Source organism: Amblyraja radiata, chromosome 12 (assembly GCF_010909765.2).
Source record: "Amblyraja radiata isolate CabotCenter1 chromosome 12, sAmbRad1.1.pri, whole genome shotgun sequence".
NCBI lineage: Eukaryota > Metazoa > Chordata > Chondrichthyes > Rajiformes > Rajidae > Amblyraja > Amblyraja radiata.
The window spans coordinates 455,528-471,934 of NC_045967.1; the positions used below are offsets into that span (position 1 = coordinate 455,528).

Consider the following 16,407-nt stretch of genomic DNA (forward strand, 5'->3'; position numbering starts at 1 on the left):
AATTGTATCTAAGTTCCAGACTCCCTGGCACCACTCGCAATTTGTCCCAGCTCTGCAGAGAGCAACTCCAATTTGACCAAATCTCCCAGCAAACCCTGAAACTTTACCCCGTTTTGAAGTCCTGGCTGGCCCAATTTTGCCAGGATTAACATCACCTTAAGCCTATGTCCTCTGGTTTTCGATTCCTCTACTCTGGGTGAGAGACTCTGTGTGTTTATCCGATCTATTTCTCCCATGGTTTTGTACCAAGGACCACTGACACCCCCGTTATTCTCCATTCTCCCCTCTCCTATCGTGCAAAGATATTAAAACTTAAAAGCACAATTTTCCAGATTGAAGATCAGCTTCTTCCCCACTGTTAGCAGACTCTTAACCAGACCTCTCACACATATTGCATTCCTAATCTTCAATCTGCCTCTTTGCTGTCCTTCCACATTTTTTCCCTGCACTTTCTCTGTAGGTGTAACACTACATTCTGCACTCTGTTTCCTTTCACTTTTTGCACTACCTCTTACACTCCAGAGCTGCCAACTCTCACCCATTGAGCGTGTGACTCACGCATTTTGCCCAATTCTCACGCTGTCATGCTGATCACAAATTTCTCATGTTCTGTCGTGAGAAATACTGTGATCAACGAGAATTTCAAAACTAATATCAACAGCTTGTATGCGCGTTTGTTGAAAAGACAGCAGCATTTTTATTCTCTGTTATTCTCACGTGACCGAACAGTCACACACCTCCAAACCATGTCCCCATGCAGATTAACATTGAAAGACATGGACGGGGCAGTGAATGAATGTCACCCAACGCAGCAAGTGTGGCCATGTCCTGCTCCCGGTGGCAGTTGGAATTTAAGGATTTGTGAGAAGCGGCTGACATGAGCGAGGCCGGCGAGCGGCAGGAGAGAGGTATATGGGCCGCGGAACCAGGGGGGGCTGGTGGTGCACCACCTTTTTGCCTAGACATGTTTTAATGTCTCCAGCTTTGGACGAGGCACTGCTGTGCACTGAGCAACCTGGTCGTGGGTGTTGGAGAGCCCGGGCGGAGGGAGGGATGGAAGCAGAAACAGCAGCGGCAGCAGATGCGGACGGGGAGCCTGGCTGGCGAGTGTTTGCCGGGCTGGCGAGTCAGCTCTGGCCATGGAGCAGCCTCAGTGCAAGAGTCCCGGGCCATCGGAGGCATCGGAAGTGTTGCGCCGTTGCCGTGAGAGTCCCTGCACCCAATTCGCCCTGGTGACCGGCATGGACCAGGCTGCGGTTCGGGTGCATTCTGGAGGACAACCAGTGGCTGCTGGAAGTAAGTACCAAGCACTGGGTAGAAATGGTGGAAGATAGTGGACTTCAAATGGGGTTGGTTGGAGAAAGCATCCTGCTTGCCTGCTAGATTTTCACTTACTGTAACGGCTGGAAAAATGTTCCTGATGTTGGGGGAGTTCAGAACCAGGGGTCACAGTTTAAGAATAAGGGGCAGGCCATTTAGGACTGAGATGAAGACAAACGATTTTCACCCAGAGAGTTGTGAATCTGTGGAATTCTCTGCCACAGAAAGCAGTGGAGGCCAATTCACTGGATGTTTTCAAGAGAGATTTACATTTAGCTCTTGGGGCTCACGAAATCTAGGGATATGGGGAAAAAACAGGAAAGAGGTACTGATTTTAGATGAACAGCCATGATCATATTGAATGGCAGTGCTGGCTCGAAGGGCCGATGGCCTATTCCTGCACCTATTTTCTATGTTTCTATGCTTGAATATATGGCAATAAAACTCAACCACTTGATTTTGAAGCATTCATAGAAACATAGAAATTAGGTGCAGGAGTAGGTCATTCGGCCCTTCGAGCCTGCACCGCCATTCAATATGATCATGGCTGATCATACAACTCAGTATCCCGTACCTGCCTTCTCTCCATACCCTCTGATCCCCTTAGCCACAAGGGCCACATCTAACTCCCTCTTAAATATAGCCAATGAACTGGCCTCAACTACCCTCTGTGGCAGAGAGTTCCAGAGATTCACCACTCTCTGTGTGAAAAAAGGTTTTTCTCATCTCGGTTTTAAAGGATTTCCCCCTTATCCTTAAGCTGTGACCCCTTGTCCTGGACTTCCCCAACATCGGGAACAATCTTCCTGCATCTAGCCTGTCCAACCCCTTAAGAATTTTGTAAGTTTCTATAAGATCCCCTCTCAATCTCCTAAATTCTAGAGAGTATAAACCAAGGCTATCCAGTCTTTCTTCATAAGACAGTCCTGACATCCCAGGAATCAGTCTGGTGAACCTTCTCTGCACTCCCTCTATGGCAATAATGTCCTTCCTCAGATTTGGAGACCAAAACTGTATGCAATACTCCAGGTGTGGTCTCACCAAGACCCTGTACAACTGCAGTAGAACCTCCCTGCTCCTATACTCAAATCCTTTTGCTATGAAAGCTAACATACCATTCGCTTTCTTCACTGCCTGCTGCACCTGCATGCCTACTTTCAATGACTGGTGTACCATGACACCCAGGTCTCGCTGCATCTCCCCTTTTCCTAATCGGCCACCATTTAGATAATAGTCTGCTTTCCTGTTTTTGCCACCAAAATGGATAACCTCACATTTATCCACATTATACTGCATCTGCCAAACATTTGCCCACTCACCCAGCCTATCCAAGTCACCTTGCAGTCTCCTAGCATCCTCCTCACAGCTAACACTGCCCCCTAGCTTAGTGTCATCCGCAAACTTGGAGATATTGCCTTCAATTCCCTCATCCAGATCATTAATATATATTGTAAATAGCTGGGGTCCCAGCACTGAGCCTTGCGGTACCCCACTAGTTACTGCTCGCCATTGTGAAAAGGACCCGTTTACTCCTACTCTTTGCTTCCTGTTTGCCAGCCAGTTCTCTATCCACATCAATACTGAACCCCCAATGCCGTGTGCTTGAAGTTTGTATACTAATCTCTTATGTGGGACCTTGTCGAAAGCCTTCTGGAAGTCCAGATACACCACATCCACTGGTTCTCCCCTATCCACGCTACTAATTACATCCTCGAAAAATTCTATAAGATTCGTCAGACATGATTTACCTTTCGTAAATCCATGCTGACTTTGTCCAATGATTTCACCACTTCCCAAATGTGCTGCTATCCCATCTTTAATAACTGACTAGCAGTTTCCCCACTACCGATGTTAGACTAACTGGTCTGTAATTCCCCGTTTTCTCTCTCCCTCCCTTCTTAAAAAGTGGGGTTACGTTTGCTACCCGCCAAACTTCAGGAACTACTCCAGAATCTAAAGAGTTTTGAAAGATTATTACTAATGCATCCACTATTTCTGGAGCTACTTCTACATGTGTGGTTTTAAACTGAATAAGGGGGGTGGGGTGTCGAATGGGATAGTGGAGGATGGAGTTAAAGGGAAAGGGTTTCTTAAATGTGTGAGCGTAGAGACAGAGGGGTGTAAAATGAGGGTAGAAGCAATAGGTAGCAAGGTGAAAAGTAAAAGTGGCAGGCAGACAAAACCAGGGCAAAAATCAGAAAGGGCCATTTTTCAACATAATTGTATAAGGGGTAAGAGTGTTGGAAAAACAAGCCTGAAGGCTTTGTGTCTCAATGCAAGGAGCATTCGTAATAAGGTGGATGAGTTGAATGTGCAGATAGCTATTAATGACTATGATATAGTTGGGATCACGGAGACATGGCTCCAGGGTGACCAAGGCTGGGAGCTGAACATCCAGGGATATTCAATATTCAGGAAGGATAGAGAGAAAGGAAAAGGAGGTGGGGTAGCGTTGCTGATTAGAGAGGAGATTAACGCAATGGAAAGGAAGGACATTAGTTTGGAGGATGTGGAATCGGTATGGGTAGAGCTGTTGGAAATGGTATCAAACAGGAAATTAGAAATGCGTGCGACAAAGGCAAAACAGTTATAATGGGTGACTTCAATCTACATATAGATTGGGTGAATCAAATTGGCAGGGGTGCTGAGAAAGAGGATTTCTTGGAATGTATGCGGGATAGTTATCTAAATCAACATGTAGAGGAACCAACGAGAGAGCAGGCTATTTTAGACTGGGTATTGAGTAATGAGGAAGGGTTAGTTAACAGTCTTGTTGTACGTGCCCCCTTGGGCAAGAGTGACCATAATATGGTTGAGTTCTTCATTAGGATGGAGAGTGACATTGTTAATTCAGAAACAATGGTTCTGAACTTAAAGAAAGGTAACTTTGAGGGTATGAGACGTGAATTGGCCAAGATTGACTGGCAATTTATTCTAAAAGGGTTGACGGTGGATATGCAATGGAAGACATTTAAAGACTGCATGGATGAACTACAAAAATTGTTCATCCCAGTTTGGCAAAAGAATAAATCAGGGAAGGTAGTGCATCCGTGGATAACAAGGGAAATCAGGGATAGTATCAAAGCGAAGGATGATGCATACAAATTAGCCAGAAAAAGCAGCATACTGGAGGACTGGGAGAAATTCAGAGACCAGCAGAGGAGGACAAAGGGCTTAATTAGGAAAGGAAAAATAGATTATGAAAGAAAACTGGCAGGGAACATAAAAACTGACTGCAAAAGTTTTTATAGATATGTGAAAAGAAAGAGATTAGTTAAAACAAATGTAGGTCCCTTGCAGTCAGAAACAGGTGAGTTGATCATGGGGAACAAGGATATGGCGGACCAATTGAATAACTACTTTGGTTCCGTCTTCACTAAGGAAGACATAAATAATCTGCCGGAAATAGCAGGGGACCGTGGGTCAAAGGAGTTGGAGGAATTGAGTGAAATCCAGGTTAGCCGGGAAGTGGTGTTGGGTAAATTGAATGGATTAAAGGCCGATAAATCCCCAGGGTCAGATAGGCTGCATCCCAGAGTACTTAAGGAAGTAGCTCCAGAAATAGTGGATGCATTAGTAATAATCTTTCAAAACTCTTTAGATTCTGGAGTAGTTCCTGAGGATTGGCGGGTAGCAAATGTAACCCCACTTTTTAAGAAGGGAGGGAGAGAGAAAACGGGGAATTACAGACCAGTTAGTCTAACATCGGTAGTGGGGAAACAGCTAGAGTCAGTTATTAAAGATGGGATAGCAGCACATTTGGAAAGTGGTGAAATCATTGGACAAAGTCAGCATGGATTTACAAAAGGTAAATCATGTCTGACGAATCTTATAGAATTCTTCGAGGATGTAACTAGTAGCGTGGATAGGGGAGAACCAGTGGATGTGGTGTATCTGGACTTCCAGAAGGCTTTCGACAAGGTCCCACATAAGAGATTAGTATACAAACTTAAAGCACACGGCATTGGGGGTTCAGTATTGATGTGGATAGAGAACTGGCTGGCAAACAGGAAGCAAAGAGTAGGAGTAAACGGGTCCTTTTCACAATGGCAGGCAGTGACTAGTGGGGTACCGCAAGGCTCAGTGCTGGGATCTGGATGAGGGAACTGAAGGCAATATCTCCAAGTTTGTGGATGACACTAAGCTGGGGGGCAGGGTTAGCTGTGAGGAGGATGCTAGGAGACTGCAAGGTGACTTGGATAGGCTGGGTGAGTGGGCAAATGTTTGGCTGATGCAGTATAATGTGGATAAATGTGAGGTTATCCATTTTGGTGGCAAAAACAGGAAAGCAGACTATTATCTAAATGGTGGCCGACTAGGAAAAGGGGAGATGCAGCGAGACCTGGGTGTCATGGTACACCAGTCATTGAAAGTAGGCATGCAGGTGCAGCAGGCAGTGAAGAAAGCGAATGGTATGTTAGCTTTCATAGCAAAAGGATTTGAGTATAGGAGCAGGGAGGTTCTACTGCAGTTGTACAGGGTCTTGGTGAGACCACACCTGGAGTATTGCGTACAGTTTTGGTCTCCAAATCTGAGGAAGGACATTATTGCCATAGAGGGAGTGCAGAGAAGGTTCACCAGACTGATTCCTGGGATGTCAGGACTGTCTTATGAAGAATGACTGGGTAGACTTGGTTTATACTCTCTAGAATTTAGGAGATTGAGAGGGGATCTTATAGAAACTTACAAAATTCTTAAGGGGTTGGACAGGCTAGATGCAGGATGATTGCTCCCGATGTTGGGGAAGTCCAGGACAAGGGGTCACAGCTTAAGGATAAGGGGGAAATCCTTTAAAACCGAGATGAGAAGAACTTTTTTCACACAGAGAGTGGTGAATCTCTGGAACTCTCTGCCACAGAGGGTAGTCGAGGCCAGTTCATTGGCTATATTTAAGAGGGAGTTAGATGTGGCCCTTGTGGCTAAGGGGGATCAGAGGGTATGGAGAGAAGGCAGGTACGGGATACTGAGTTGGATGATCAGCCATGATCATATTGAATGGCGGTGCAGGCTCGAGTTATTCAATTGGTCCGCCATATCCTTGTTCCCCATGATCAACTCACCTGTTTCTGACTGCAAGGGACCTACATTTGTTTTAACTAATCTCTTTCTTTTCACATATCTATAAAAACTTTTGCAGTCAGTTTTTATGTTCCCTGCCAGTTTTCTTTCATAATCTATTTTTCCTTTCCTAATTAAGCCCTTTGTCCTTCTCTGCTGGTCTCTGAATTTCTCCCAGACCTCCGGTATGCTGCTTTTCTGGCTAATTTGTACGCATCCTTCGCTTTGATACTATCCCTGATTTCTCTTGTTATCCACGGATGCACTACCTTCCCTGATTTATTCTTTTGCCAAACTGGGATGAACAATTTTTGTAGTTCATCCATGCAGTCTTTAAATGTCTTCCATTGCATATCCACCGTCAACCCTTTTAGAAATAATTGCCAGTCAATCTTGGCCAATTCATGTCTCATACCCTCAAAGTTACCTTTCTTTAAGTTCAGAACCATTGTTTCTGAATTAACAATGTCACTCTCCATCCTAATGAAGAACTCAACCATATTATGGTCACTCTTGCCCAAGGGGGCACGTACAACAAGACTGCTAACTAACCCTTCCTCATTACTCAATACCCAGTCTAAAATAGCCTGCTCTCTCGTTGGTTCCTCTACATGTTGATTTAGATAACTATCCCGCATACATTTCAAGAAATCCTCTTCCTCAGCACCCCTGCCAATTTGATTCACCCAATCTATATGTAGATTGAAGTCACCCATTATAACTGTTTTGCCTTTGTCGCACGCATTTCTAATTTCCTGTTTGATACCATCTCCAACTTCACTACTACTGTTAGGTGGCCTGTACACAACACCCACCAGCGTTTTCTGCCCCTTAGTGTTTCGCAGCTCTACCCATACCGATTCCACATCCTCCAAACTAATGTCCTTCCTTTCCATTGCGTTAATCTCCTCTCTAACCAGCAACGCTACCCCACCTCCTTTTCCTTTCTCTCTACCCCTCCTGAATATTGAATATCCCTGGATGTTCAGCTCCCAGCCTTGGTCACCCTGGAGCCATGTCTCCGTGATCCCAACTATATCATAATCATTAATGGCTATCTGCACGTTCAACTCATCACCTTATTACGAATACTCCTTGCATTGAGACACAAAGCCTTCAGGCTTGTTTTCACAACGCTCTTACCCCTTATACAATTATGTTGGAAAGTGGCCCTTTTTGATTTTTGCCCTGGATTTGTCTGCCTGCCACTTTTACTTTTCACCTTGCTACCTATTGCTTCTACCCTCATTTTACACCCCTCTGTTTCTCTGCTCTTGCACCCATCCCCCCACCACATTAGTTTAAATCCTCCCCGACAGCACTAGCAAACATTCCCCCAAGGACATTGGTTCCATTCCAGCCCAGGTGCAGACCGTCCTGTTTGTACTGGTCCCACCTCCCCCAGAACTGGTTCCAATGCCCTAAAAATTTGAATCCCTCCCCCGTGCACCATTTTTCAAGCCACGTAGGATATCTGCAATATCCTCCTATTTCTACTCTGACTGGCCCGTGGCACTGGTAGTAATCCAGAGATTATTACCTTTGAGGTCCTACTTTTAAGTTTATCTCCTAGCTCCCTAAATTCATCTTGTAGGACCTCATCCCTTTTTTTACCTATATCGTTGGTGCCAATGTGCACCACGACAACTGGCTGTTCACCCTCCCCCTCCAGAATGTTCTGCAGCCGTTCAGTGACATCCCTGACCCTTGCACCAGGGAGGCAACATACCATCCTGGAGTCTCGTTTGCGGCCACAGAAACGCCTATCTATTCCCCTTACAATTGAATCCCCTATTACTATTGCCCTTCCACTCTTTTTCCCCCCCTCATGTGCCGCAGAGCCACGCTGGTGCCATGAACTTGGCTGCTGCTGCATTCCCCTGATGAGCCATCTCCCTCAACAGTATCCAAAATGGTATACCTGTTTAGGAGGGAGATGACCGCAGGGGACTCCTGCACTACCTGCCTACTGCTTTGCTGGCTATTGGCCACCCGTTCCCTTTCTGTCCTCTTACCTTTTACCTGCGGTGTGACTAACTCGCTGTACGTGCTATCCACGACTTTCTCAGCATCGTGGATGCTCCAGTATGAATCCAGCCGCAGTTCTAATCGTTCAATGCGGTCTGCCAGGAGCTGCAGCTGTACACACTTCCTGCAAACTTAGTCACCAGGGACACCGACCCTATCCCTGATCTCCCACATGTTGCAGGCTGAGCAAACAAGGGGGCCAATCTCCACTGACATATCTTACTCCCAAATTAACTATATTAAATATTAAAAAACACAAAACTTTATCCTTTAAACTTTACTAATAAATACTAATAAATACTGTACACGTAACTCCCACAATCCTTAACCTGAAGGCAGAAATGTCAAAATGTAAACCAATCAGCTGCTTCCTCTGGCCCTCTTCCACCAATCAGAGGCTTCCACCAGACTCCTTCTCTGGAACGTTGCCGATTTTGGTGTCAGGTCCCTGGGCCTCTGTGAAAGCAAACCCCGCGATGTATTATATACTTACAGCGCAGGTACTCCTCCCCTCGCACCAACGGCTCCCTGGGCCTCTGTGAAAGCAAACCCCGCGATGTATTAGATACTTACAGCGCAGGTACTCCTCCCCTCGCACCAACGGCTCCCTGGGCCTCTGTGAAAACAAACCCCGCGATGTATTAGATACTTACAGTGCAGGTACTCCTCCCCTCGCATCCTGGGCATTCATGTATGATGGAGGTATAATGTAGTTATAAAGTGATACAGTGTGAAAACAGGCCCTTCGGCGCAACTTGCCCACACCCGCCAACATGTCCCAGCTACGCTACCTGCTTTTGGTCCATATCTCCAAACCTGTCCTATCCATGTATCAGTCTATCTGTTTCTTAAATGTTGGGATGGTCCCTGCCTCAACTAACTCCTCTGGCAGCTTGTTCCATACACCCACCACCCTTTGTGTGGATAAAGTTACCCCTTAAAAAGTTACCTCTTAAAAATACTTTAAACAAAAAACATTGAAATCATACTAAAACATGATTTTAATACATCAAATTTCAAAAAGTCCCTACCCTGGGAGGGGGCAACCCTGTCCCACACCCTCCCCCCACTCGGTCACTCCACTCCCTCGCCGGGTACTCCCAACATCAGTGATCAGTGATCGCTCAGCCTCCCCACTTTCAAAAACGCTCCGCGGGTCCTGATTCAGACGGAGAACACTACCAGATGTGAGCGGGGAACTGAGGCCAGTTGTCTGTGATGTCTAGATCCCAATGCTCAGCGCTTCATGTTTTGGAGTTGGCTAATGTTATTGATTTGTAATTAGCCTGATTTGTAATTAGTTGACAAAACCTTAATTTATTAATCCGGAATATCCAGGGGGTTGGGATAAGTGTAATATTAAAATGCAAGGTGTCAGGCGGTCTGTCACAACATACAGCCCCGATAACCCATATTTCCTTTAGGTAAATATTGGGAATGTAGCACTATTGTCATTTGCCACTCAACTATTATGTTTGTTTACCTCACTGACTATCTCTAACCCCCTCCCCTAAATTCCTTTGTCAGGTTGAATAGAAATATCCCCAATCTCATTGTTTTATTAATTGAACATGTAGATGAACTTCCTTAAGGAGTGTAATCAGATTCAGATGTGTTGTTTAAGAGCTTGTTCAATGAAGGGGCATATTTTAAAGGAGTGACAGAAATACTTGCAGGGGAATGTGTGAGGAGGTTATATTTTGTCTTTAGTTTTAGCTTGAACCAGGACATCTGAAGATTCAAAGTTTAATATAGTAATTGTGCTGATACTGACTCCAACCAACCACGTAATGAATATCATCCATTCCGGAGGTTTTATTTTTCTGATGACATTTAAACTTCACTTGGATTTCAATCACTTCAATCTAAAAGTAATTGGGAATGGGGAGCATTGGAACAAAAATTTGCCCTCAGTACATATTAACAGTAATATAATAATGTATGCATGTTGGTAGGTGCAATCAAAACAAATATATTTTTATCATTGTTGTGTTATGAGTGGATGAGGGACTGGTGCAGTGGGTATGGATTCAAGTTTCTGGATCATTGGGACCTCTTTTGGGGAAGGTGTGACCTGTACAGAAAAGACGGGTTGCACTTGAACTCGAGGGGGACCAATATCCTGGCGGGGAGATTTGCAAAGGCTACTGGGGAGACTTTAAACTAGTATGGTTGGGGGGAGGGACTCAAATTGGGAAAGCTAGCAGTCAGTGTGTGAGGCAGGAGGCAGAGAATGGTAGCACTCTAACCCAAAATGTAGGGGAGAGAGAAGAAAAAGGCAATAAACAGAGAATAAGAGAGGGTGGGTTTCTTAAATGTGTATATTTTAATGCTAGGAGCATTGTAAGAAAGGTGGATGAACTTAGAGCCTGGATTAACACCTGGAAGTATGATGTTGTGGCGATCAGTGAAACATGGTTGCAGGAGGGCTGTGATTGGAAATTAAATATTCCAGGATTTCGTTGCTTCAGGTGTAATAAAATTGGAGGGGCAAGAGGTGGAGGTGTTGCATTGCTTATCAGGGAAGATATTACAGCAGTGCTTTGGCAGGATAGATTAGAGGGCTCGTCTAGAGAGGCTATTTGGGTGGAACTGAGAAATGGGAAAGGGGTAACAACACTTGTAGGGGTGTATTATAGACCGCCAAATGGGGAGCGAGAATTGGAAGAGCAAATATGTAGATTGCAGATATTAGTAGTAAGCACAAGGTAGTGATTGTGGGAGATTTCAATTTTCCACACATAGACTGGGAAACACATTCTGTAAATGGGTTGGATTGGTTGGAGTTTGTAAAATGTGTGCAGGATAGTTTTTTGCAGCAATACATAGAAGTACCTACTAGGTGCTGGACCTCCTGTTAGGAAATGAGACGGGTCAGGTGGCAGAGGTATGCGTTGGGGAACAGTTCGGGACCAGTGATCACAATACCATTAGTTTCAATATAATTATGGAGTGGGTCAGAACTGGACCGAGGGTTGAGATTTTTGATTGGAGAAAGGCTAACTTTGAGGAGATGCGAAAGGATTTAAAAGGAGTAAATTGGGACATTTTGTTTTATGGGAAAGATGTGGAAGAGAAATGGAGTACATTTAAAGGTGAAATTTTAAGAGTACAGAATCTTTATGTCCCTGTTCGGTTGAAAGGAAATAGTAAAAATCGGAAAGAGCCATGGTTTTCAAGGGAAATTGGACGGTTCGGAAAAAGAGGGAGATCTACAATAATTATAGGCAGCATGGAGTAAATGAGGTGCTTGAGGAGTATAAAGAATGTAAAAAGAATCTTAAGAAAGAAATTAGAAAAGCTAAAAGAAGATATGAGGTTGCTTTGGCAAGTAAGGTGAAAGTAAACCCAAAGGGTTTCTACAGCTATATTAATAGCAAAAGGATTACGAGGGATAAAATTGGTCCATTAGAGAGTCAGAGTGGACAGCTATCTGCAGAGCCAAAAGAGATGGGGGAGATATTGAACAATTTATTTTCTTCGGTATTCACCAAGGAGAAGGATATAGAATTATGTGAGGTAAGGGAAACAAGTAGAGTAGCTATGGAAACTATGAGATTCAAAGAAGAGGAAGTACTGACACTTTTGAGAAATATAAAAGTGGATAAGTCTCCAGGTCCGGACAGGATATTCCCTAGGACATTGAGGGAAGTTAGTGTAGAAATAGCAGAGGCTATGACAGAAATATTTCAAATGTCATTAGAAACGGGAATAGTGCCGGAAAATTGGCGTACTGCGCATGTTGTCCCATTGTTTAAAAAGGGGTCTAAGAGTAAACCTAGCAATTATAGACCTGTTAGTTTGACGTCAGTGATGGGCAAATTAATGGAAAGGATACTTAGAGATAATATATATAAGCATCTGGATAAACAGGGTCTGATTAGGAACAGTCAACATGGATTTGTGCCTGGAAGGTCATGTTTGACTAATCTTCTTGAATTTTTTGAAGAGGTTACTCGGGAAATTGATGAGGGTAAAGCAGTGGATTTGTGTATATGGACTTCAGTAAGGCCTTTGACAAGGTTCCTCATGGAAGGTTGGTTAAGAAGGTTCAATGGTTGGGTATTAATGGTGGAGTAGCAAGATGGATTCAACAGTGGCTGAATGGGAGATGCCAGAGAGTAATGGTGGATGGTTGTTTGTCAGGTTGGAGGCCAGTGACTAGTGGGGTGCCACAGGGATCTGTGTTGGGTCCACTGTTGTTTGTCATGTAGATCAATGATCTGGATGATGGTGTGGTAAATTGGATTAGTAAGTATGCAGATGATACTAAGATAGGTGGGGTTGTGGATAATGAAGTAGATTTTCAAAGTCTACAGAGAGATTTATGCCAGTTGGAAGAGTGGACTGAAAGATGGCAGATGGAGTTTAATGCTGATAAGTGTGAGGTGCTACATCTTGGCAGGACAAATCAAAATAGGACGTACATGGTAAATGGTAGGGAATTGAAGAATGCAGGTGAACAGAGGGATCTGGGAATAACTGTGCACAGTTCCCTGAAAGTGGAATCTCATGTAGATAGGGTGGTAAAGAAAGCTTTTGGTGTGCTGGCCTTTATAAATCAGAGCATTGAGTATAGAAGTTGGGATGTAATGTTAAAATTGTACAAGGCATTGGTGAGGTCAATTCTGGAGTATGGGGTACAATTTTGGTCGCCTAATTATAGGAAGGATGTCAACAAAATAGAGAGCGTACAGAGGAGATTTACTAGAATGTTGCCTGGGTTTCAGCTCTTTGGAGCGCAGAAGGTTAAGGGGGGACTTGATAGAGGTCTTTAAAATGATGAGAGGGATAGACAGAGTTGACGTGGATAAGCTTTTCCCACTGAGAGTAGGGAAGATTCAAACAAGGGGACATGACTTGAGAATTAAGGGACAGAAGTTTAGGGGTAACATGAGGGGGAACTTCTTTACTCAGAGAGTGGTGGCTGTGTGGAATGAGCTTCCAGTGAAGGTGGTGGAGGCAGGTTCATTTTTATAATTTAAAAATAAATTGGATAGTTATATGGACGGGAAAGGAATGGAGGGTTATGGTCTGAGCGCAGGTATATGGGACTAGGGGAGAATACGTGTTCGGCACGGACTAGAAGGGTCGAGATGGCCTGTTTCCGTGCTGTAATTGTTATATGGTTATATGGTTAATACCACAGAAAATATTATGTACTTTCAAGGTCACCTTAAATAGAATATTATTGCTTAAATATATATTGTTATTGGACTTTGCATTTTGGAAAAGTCCCAACTAAGAGGAAGACAGCAAAATACTGAAAATATTGGGGGTGAAAATGACTTAATGACAGTTTGTTAGGAAAATTAAGGAAATGTCAACAGAATACTTATACAACTGAGTGAGTATAATTTTATGGATGAGAAACTGTGTTCAACCAATTGATGACTTATTTGACAAAGTAACTAGCATGTTAAATAACAAGGAAGCCAATGTGTGTAGCAAATTTTGTTATAAATAATTTGGTCTGTGAAGTGCCCATAAAAGATTACCGCATTAGATAAGCACCTGTGGACTTGAACGTAATAGGTTAAGTCCAGGGGGTCAGATATGGGGCTTTATGTGTGGGCCAGATATATTGTCAGTGCAGAGGGCAAGGAGCAAGGCCAAGTGTGCATCCAGAATCAAGGTCTGGAATAGTACTAGGTGTGCAGTCAAAGCTGGGACAATGGGAGTGTTCAGCACTGGGAACCTAAGCAGGTAAGCAGCTATGATCAGGGTAGAATAGGGGGCCAGGTGTAAAGCTGGACTCAGGGTCAGGAATGAGAGAAGATATGCAACTGGAGCCAGGAGCAGTACCAGGTGGGCAGTGAGACCCAGGTTGGTCAACATGGGCCAAGTGCTTGATTATAATCTGATTTCCATACATGAATACACTAAGATCATTCATGTGCTGCACCTGACTTGAGCCTGACTCTACTGTTGATCAGAGCCTGACTCTACTGTGGAATGTAATTAGGAATGTAATTTAGTCTAACCTTATTCATAGCTAATCCAATTTAAAGCATAAATATTGCATTCAAGAGTAAGTTAAAAGACTTGTTACAGTATGCACCAGATTGCACAATTTCAAGCTGAAAAATGCGAATGCTTCATACCAATGGGAGGAGGTCTCAGCAATTTCTCACTCCCAACTCTCACCCAATGTTGGCAGCCCTGCACTCATGCATAGTGTGATTTGCCTGGATTGCAAGAAAAACAATGTTTTTCACTGTATCTACATAAACCTGTCAATAATAAACCAATCCGAATACTAATACCGTGCAAAGGCAAAATAAGTCCTTTCAATTTCATGTTCATAAGTTCTAGGAGCAGAATTAGGCCGTTCAGCCCATCACGTCTACTCCCCCATTCAATCATGACTGATCTATCTTTCCCTCGCAACCCATTCTCCTGCCTTCTCCCCATAACCCCTGACACCCGTACTAATCAATAATCTGTCAATTTCCACCTAAAAAATATTTATTGACTTGGACTCCACAGCCGTCTGTGGCAATGAATTCCACAGATTCACCAGCCACTGAGTAAATAAATTTCTCCTCATCTCCTTTCTAAAGGTATATCATTTATTCTGAGACTATGGTGCTAGACTCTTCCATTAGTGGAACCATCCTCTCCACATTCACTCTAACCAGGCCTTTCACTATCCAGTAACATCCTTATAAACTCCAGCTAATTTAAGTAACTGCATCCTCTGCTGAAAACCTTCAAGTCTTCTAGGGAATAGGTCTTGATGTTGCCCTGTTTCTTAATAAAGGTGGGTGAACAATCTGCTGTAATGTTGATCTGAATGAACAAAGACTTGTTGTCCATCCGCACTTAGACCTTCAGCATCTCAACGTTGGTGATGCCATCACCTGCAGCAGTAATAATGTGCAGATTCCAACGTTGTGACTTCCTATGTGAGAATGGTTCAGTTTGGGCAAGTGCTGCACTGATAAACAGCGGCCCTAATCTGTTGCCTTGTGTTTGGATTGGCAAACTGTTGCTGCGTATCCTTTCCTCTGGCATGAGTAGCACTTGGACTCTTCGACAAAAAACTGTAAGGAACGACCACCTTCAGCACTTACTTTAGTTTTACTTTTAGAGATACAGCACGGAAACAGGCCCTTCTGCCCGCCGAATCTGCACCGACCAGCAATCCCCCCACACTAACACTATCCGACACACACATGGAACAATTTACACTTATACTAAGCCAATTAACCTACAAACCTGTACGTTCTTGTAATGTGTGAGGAAACCTCAGATAAAGCCCACACGGTCACCGGGAGAACATACAAACTCCCCACAGGCATCACCCGCAGTCGGGATCTAACCCAGGTCTTAGGCGCTTCAAGCGTTGTAAGGCAGCAACTCTACCGCTGTGCCACCGTGCTGCCAACACTGTCATATACAATCCAAGATCAATCCTTGTTTCCATATTGCCATTTAGATTTGTTGTAGTTTGACAGGTGGGGCCACATTTAGAGTATTGTGTTCAGTTCTGGCACCATGTTATAGGAACGATGTCGTCAAGTTGGAAAGGGTACAGAGAAAATTTATGAGGATGTTGCCAGTACTCGGGGGTCTGAGCTACAGGGAGAGGTTGAGCAGGATGGGACTCTATTCCTTGGAGCACAAGAGGATGAGGGGTGATCTTAGGTGTATCAAATCATGAGAGGAATAGATCGGGTAGATACACAGAGTCTTTTACCCAGAGGATAAGGAATCAAAAACCAGAGGACATAGGTTTAAGGTGAAGGGGGAAAGATTTAATAGGAATCTGAGGGGTAACTTTTTTACACAAAGCGTGGTGGGTGTGTGGAACGAGCTGCCAGAGGAGGTAGTTGAGGCTGGGACTATCTCAATGTTTAAGTAAAGTTTGGACAGGACAGGGTTTAGTGGGATATGGGCTAGATGCTGGCAGGTGGGACTAGTGTAGATGGGGCATGTTGATCGGTGTGGACAAGTTGGGCCGAAGGGCCTGTTTCCACGCTGTATCACTCCATGACT

General features: G+C 44.1%; 1 long non-coding RNA gene across 1 annotated transcript; it reads right to left on the bottom strand.

Moving 5' to 3' along the window:
- Window positions 1-467: 467 nt before the first annotated feature.
- On the bottom strand, window positions 468-15,490 carry LOC116979360. The gene is made up of 3 exons (XR_004413676.1): window positions 15,479-15,490; window positions 14,751-14,752; window positions 468-510 (listed from the first exon to the last, which is right to left on the bottom strand). It is a non-coding gene; the product is annotated as an uncharacterized LOC116979360 (long non-coding RNA).
- Between the last annotated feature and the right edge of the window lie 917 nt (window positions 15,491-16,407).